General features: G+C 38.3%; 1 long non-coding RNA gene across 3 annotated transcripts; it reads left to right on the top strand.

Moving 5' to 3' along the window:
- The first annotated feature begins 1,838 nt into the window (after positions 1-1,838).
- Positions 1,839-5,217, top strand: LOC113058862 (uncharacterized). 3 transcript variants are annotated; one of them, XR_003278036.1, is made up of 5 exons: positions 1,839-2,165; positions 2,650-2,821; positions 2,908-3,102; positions 3,708-3,987; positions 4,987-5,217. It is a non-coding gene; the product is annotated as an uncharacterized LOC113058862 (long non-coding RNA). The 3 variants fall into 3 exon arrangements; XR_003278037.1 differs by having other exon boundaries at positions 1,841-2,165; positions 2,747-2,821; XR_003278038.1 differs by having other exon boundaries at positions 1,841-2,165; positions 2,750-2,821.
- Positions 5,218-6,022: the final 805 nt, after the last annotated feature.

Consider the following 6,022-nt stretch of genomic DNA (forward strand, 5'->3'; position numbering starts at 1 on the left):
AATGTGTGCTCTACTACACACACACACACACACACACACACACACACACACACACGTGGTGTTTTCAGCTCTTCACTATATTGATGCATGATGTATGCTACACATGTGTACGTCAGTGCGCTATGAGAGGATTTCACCATTTTATTTGATAAAACTATTTGTGCCTATAATGTTTATTTATTATTATTATTATCAGCTAATAAAAGCTATGCTTCAGGACCATATTCATATAACATCTAGGGCTAAATGTAGCTCTTGACTGGTTGAGTTAGATGATGATTAACACTAAACTGTAGAAAATCAGTTGAGTCTCCCCAGCTGGAAATGGCTGTTAAAATCTTGTGTTTCTTATAATAAATTGTCATATTGATAACACTGAATCTTTTATAATGCTCTTAATGACATGTTGATGCATACTGTATGCATTAGTGAGTGTGTGGGGCTTATGGGGTATGGTCACTTATTCCTTATATGTTTGTAATGTTTGTTATAACTGTTTCAAATGCAAGACATTGATTGCATGAGATTAAGTTTGTAAATGATAGCTGTGTCCTTTTGTAGTGTGCACATATATTTATCATCAAACTGTGATAACTGTGACTAAATTCAGTATATATACGTCTGCCATATGTTGCCACCCCTCAAAAATTCCTGCCCCCTTCTCGCCACCCCATCAATATTTTACTTTGTATTATTATCATTATACCCTGATCTGAGAAAGCACTGTCTATAGAAAGGGCAATGAGAGGCTTGTTTTCCTTCTTAGTAATTTGCATTAATTCACTGTGATGATGATCAAGAGTTTTGTTGATAAGGTGTTATGATCATATGTGTATATATATTTACTGTAAGTATATTTGTAAAGCCCGTTATGAATCTGTGAATATGAATATATTTCATACAGCATGTCATTGTGTCTCCTCCAGCAGAGGGCGCTAGTTGAGCTGAGTCTGAAGCAGTGTTCACTTCCGGCTCCAGAATGACGCTTCCGTCATCAGTCACTCTCCTCGTGCTGCTTCACACTGGAGCTCATTTCTTCTGTTGAACAAAAAGATGAAGAGTGCTGGTATCTGCACACAAAAAAATATGGTGCTCATCAACTGTTTAATTATTCAAATGATTTTTTGACAAACAATGACAAACATATAAGGAATAAGTGACCATACCCCATAAGCACCACACACTCACTAATGCATACAGTATGCATCAACATGTCATTAAGAGCATTATAAAAGATTCAGTGTTATCAATATGTCAATTTATTATAAGAAACACAAGATTTTAACAGCCATTTCCAGCTGGGGAGACTCAACTGATTTTCTACAGTTTAGTGTTAATCATCATCTAACTCAACCAGTCAAGAGCTACATTTAGCCTTAGATGTTATATGAATATGCTTGTGTATCAGTCATATGATGAAAATACCTCAATAAATCATATCCATCGCACATAAGATGTGTGGAGCTCAGTGCTGTGTTTGATTTGTGTGTGTGTGTGTGTGTGTGTGAGAGAGAGAGAGAGAGAGAGAGAGAGTGTGTGTGTGTGTGTGTGTGTGTGTGTGTGTGTGTGTATCAGATGTTGCTCAGAGTTCAGTGTGTGTTTGATGTGTGTGTGTGTGTGTGTGTGTGTGTGAGAGAGAGAGAGAGAGAGAGAGAGAGAGTGTGTGTGTGTGTGTGTGTCAGATGTTGCTCAGAGTTCAGTGTGTGTTGAAGGCTCTGTTTTCTCGCAGGTGTTTGTGGTCTTCTGTTTCTGTGCCGGAAGTCAAATGTAGATCTTTCATCTGCTCTTTCTGCTCTCATTGATCTCCGACTGTATTTAAGTGCAAATAATTAAAACACACACACACACACAGAGAGAGAGAGAGAGAGAGACTGGTGAACATCATTTACAGCACTGATGAGCGGCTCTGGCCTGTTTATTATTTTTATTGTTTTATTAATTATGTTCAGCTTTTCTCTAGTTAATATTAGGTTGAGTTTGACTTTCTGAGCGTCATTTCCTGACATGGATTGCTCATTATTTATCAGAGATGATCTTCATGTAGTCGAGCTGTAGGTGTCTGCTGGTTTCTGACTTCCTGTTCATCAGTGTGTCTCTGTTCAGTCGTCTTCAGGCGCTCAGGTCTCAACCAACTCCTCGTCCTTTACCCTTCTGACACAAACCAGGTAGGGTTCATCTCATTCTTTCAGTCTGTATAATTAGATTTTACTGTTTCTTTTACAGTAAGGTTTAATTTGTTGTTCATTTATAAAAATGAATTTATGAAGATGTGTTCACTATTAATTCATGCTCATTCATGTATAGAGCTTCAGATGTTACTGGTATTAGCAGATGCAGAAATTGACATTAACCAAAATTAGTTAATGATTTAAAAGTTAAAAGTTAACAAACATGAATGAACTGAAGCACATTTAGTGAGACGGAGCGAAGGCTTCAGAGATAGTTTTTTACTAATCTTCTTCATTAGTCATGTTAGCACGAGAAGCACACTTTAGAAACCGTGTGTTTTGTCATAGTTTCATAGAGATTTATCTGAAGGTAGTTAGAGTCGAAGATGAAGCTGATGTTTGAGATGATGGCGTTTCCAAAACTCACACCAGAAAATGGAGGACAGACTCATCAGCTGCAGATTCATCTGTTTATTCACAGACGAGAAGAGAAGAGAAGAGAAGAGAGAGAAGAGAAGAGAAGAGAAGAGAAGAGAAGAGAGAGAGCGAAGGATTAATAATAATAAAACTAATACCAGCAGATTGAGAGGAGAAAGAGATGTCCAGACGAGTGTTTGTGTTCTTCTGTCTGCTGACGGCTGTGAGATCAGAAGGTAAGAGTCTTTCTCCAGAATCATATTAGTGTTTGGATCTTAATCAGATATGTTCTGTATGATCTGATCTAATCTTAACTTTGTAGATGGTTCAGAGACAACAGAAACAACAGAAATCACGATTGACAAGACAAACATGAATCTGACATGTGCTGGTGGTACATTTTATGAGGATCAAAGTACAATAAAGATGGATTATGGATCGTCTGGACTCTACACATGTACATCAGCTAAGTGTAGTTTCGAAAGCAACTGTCCCACTGCCCGAGTGAAGATCCTGAGTGAGTCAAAGCTACGAGATCTGACCCGCACTGACCAGCAGTGACCTCTGGGTTCATGTGAAGCTCACACAGATGAATTATCAGACATATCTTTAGCTGATAAAACACTTTACACATCATTCATTACGAGATATTTAGTGTCAAATACTTCATCATATTATGTATAAAGTAATGTTTAAAGGAATTGTCTTAAATGCACTTTATAATGATCTCATGAATATTTGCAGCCACACTTATAATATATTACAGTTTCTATTCTCTGTCACATAATCACATTATAACATGATTTATATGTAACAAGAAATTATAATACATTTTAACCTTGCTTACAGTTATTTAGGAAAATATATAATTCATTATAATGTGCGTTATGAATACTTTTATAATGTGTGTGTGTGTGTGTCTCTCTCTCTCTCTGTGTGTGTGTGTGTGTGTGTCTCTCTCTCTCTCTCTCTCTCTCTCTCTCTCTCTCTCTCTGTGTGTGTGTGTGTCTCTCTCTCTGTGTGTGTGTGTGTGTCTGTGTCTCTCTCTCTCTGTGTGTGTGTGTGTGTGTCTCTCTCTCTCTCTCTCTCTCTCTCTGTGTGTGTGTGTGTGTGTCCCTGCAGATGCTGAGAATCTGGTGCAGCTGGACATGGGGGCTCTGGTCTCGGTTCTGGTGGCTAATATCGTAATGACGGTTCTGATCGGATGGGTGTTTTACAGCATCTGCGCTCAGCCCAGACCCAGAGGCAGTTATCAGGGGAATAAAGGTGTGTGATGTTCTCGATCAGGTCAAGATCAGCGGTGACTCAGGAGTCAGTCGTTCATCTGTGTTTGTGTCTTCAGCCTCAAGACAGAATCAATCTGATCGAGAATCCCAGCCGCTCGGCAGGAGACACGTACCAGGTGCGCCAGACAGACAAACACCTCGCCTACTCTACTGTACTCTACTGTACTCTACTGTACTCTGATCAGTGATAACAGATAATCATACTCATCTAATTCTGTGCTGTTTATTTATAGTGTTTGTCAGCGGTTTTCAAACCGGGATCTGATGTTATGTACTGTTCAGGCAAATACAGTGTAAAAAATTTAAATATGATAATAATAATAATAATAATAAAAGTAATTTATTAGGGTTTCATTCCGTTTTCTAAAGAATGGTCTCAAATCATTTTATTCTATCGACAGTCACATCATTATTTGTCTTTTCAGTTTTTAAAAATCTGAAAATAGTATTGGGTCGAAAAACTTACTAACATTAATAGAATATTACTAATATTAATAGAAACATAAAACATAAATCTAAATACTTTACACTTAATAATAAAAATAAAAATACATTTTCACATATAATTCAATTCTAATTGGCATAACAAACAAATACTACACACGGTGTATCACCAAAGCATTACGACAACAAAGAGAATAGTTTAACATCGGAACATTTATTTATATATTAGAACTTATGTAAATATAGAACTAATATAGAAATGTCATATATACCCATAGATGCATACAGGAAATAAATAAATAAATATAAATAATTATAATCATGATTTTCCTTTAGCAGCTGCTGCACTGAGATTTGAAACATTATGTACACGTGTAACAGTATTATTTAATTTTGGCCAGTGATATATGTATGTGTGTGTATCATATACATATACACACACACACACACACACACACACACACACACACACACACACACACACATCACATATAATAACCAGTACTATTATAAAGAGCGACTCTTCGTCAAGGTGAAGATCATGTGAAAGCTCATGATTTCTGGTTGGGAGCGGATCGTTGATGTTTGGTAATCATCTGTGTGTCGTGTGTGATCCGTGTGATTCTGGCATGTGCTTGTGATGATGTAGTGTGTGTTTGTGTGTTGTTTAGCGTCTTGAACATGCGTTCGGATGAGTACAAGCGCTCTACAGCCGCAGCGCAGACAGAAGAACAAGCAGTCCGTCTAACCAGCGCTTCATCTTCATTCCTCCGTCACTTCTTCTGATTCATGATCCTGGAAATGTAGACGTTCTTCACTTGATGCTTTAGATACATGAATCTGTCTTTACTATTAGCTGTGCTGTGCTCATTAAGACTCTTTATAATAAATTCTTTAAAGAATTTGAGTTTCCTCAATCTCTGTTTCTCAACACTCAGCTCAGATTTATTAAAACTCTTCGAGCAGCTTCTGTGTGGATAAACACTGGATCATTTCTCATCATTTTGACACAGAATACATTCAGTGAAATCCATCTTTCAGTTGACATCAACTCTTTCTCACTCCAAAACTCACTTTACACGTTTACATGTTCTTCACAAACCTGATCAACTCCAGTCCAACACTAAACTCAACCAGACAGAAATCAGTTTCTACAGTAATACCAGAGTGAAGACCTTTACAAATGTGTGTGTGTGGTGTGTGTGGTGGTGTTGTGAGTGAGTGTGTGTGGTTGTGTGTGTGTGTGTGTGAGTGTGTGTGTGAGTGAGTTGTGTGTATTTGTGTGTGTGTGTGTGTGCGTGTGTGAGTGTGTGTGTGATGAGTGTGTGTGTGAGTGAGTGTGTTTGTGAGTGTGTGTGTGTGTGCACGTGTGTATGTGTGTTGAGAGGGTGTGTGTGTGTGTGTGTGAGTGAGTGTGTGTGTATTTGTGTGTGAGTGTGTGTGTTTTGTGTCTGATGTGTGTGTTTGTGTGTGAGTGTGTTTGTGAGTGTGTGTGTGTGCACGTGTGTATGTGTGGTGTGAGAGTGTGTGTGTGTGTGGTGTGTGGTGTGTGAGTGTGTGTGTGAGTGAGTGTGTTGTGAGTGAGTGTGTTGTGAGTGTGTGTGTGTGCACGTGTGTATGTGTGTGTGAGAGTGTGTGTGTGTGAGTGTGTGTGTGTGTGCGCGTGTGTATGTGTGTGTGAGAGTGTGTGTGTGTGTGTGAGAGTGT

The sequence above is a fragment of the Carassius auratus genome, chromosome 40, assembly GCF_003368295.1.
Source record: "Carassius auratus strain Wakin chromosome 40, ASM336829v1, whole genome shotgun sequence".
Taxonomy (NCBI): domain Eukaryota; kingdom Metazoa; phylum Chordata; class Actinopteri; order Cypriniformes; family Cyprinidae; genus Carassius; species Carassius auratus.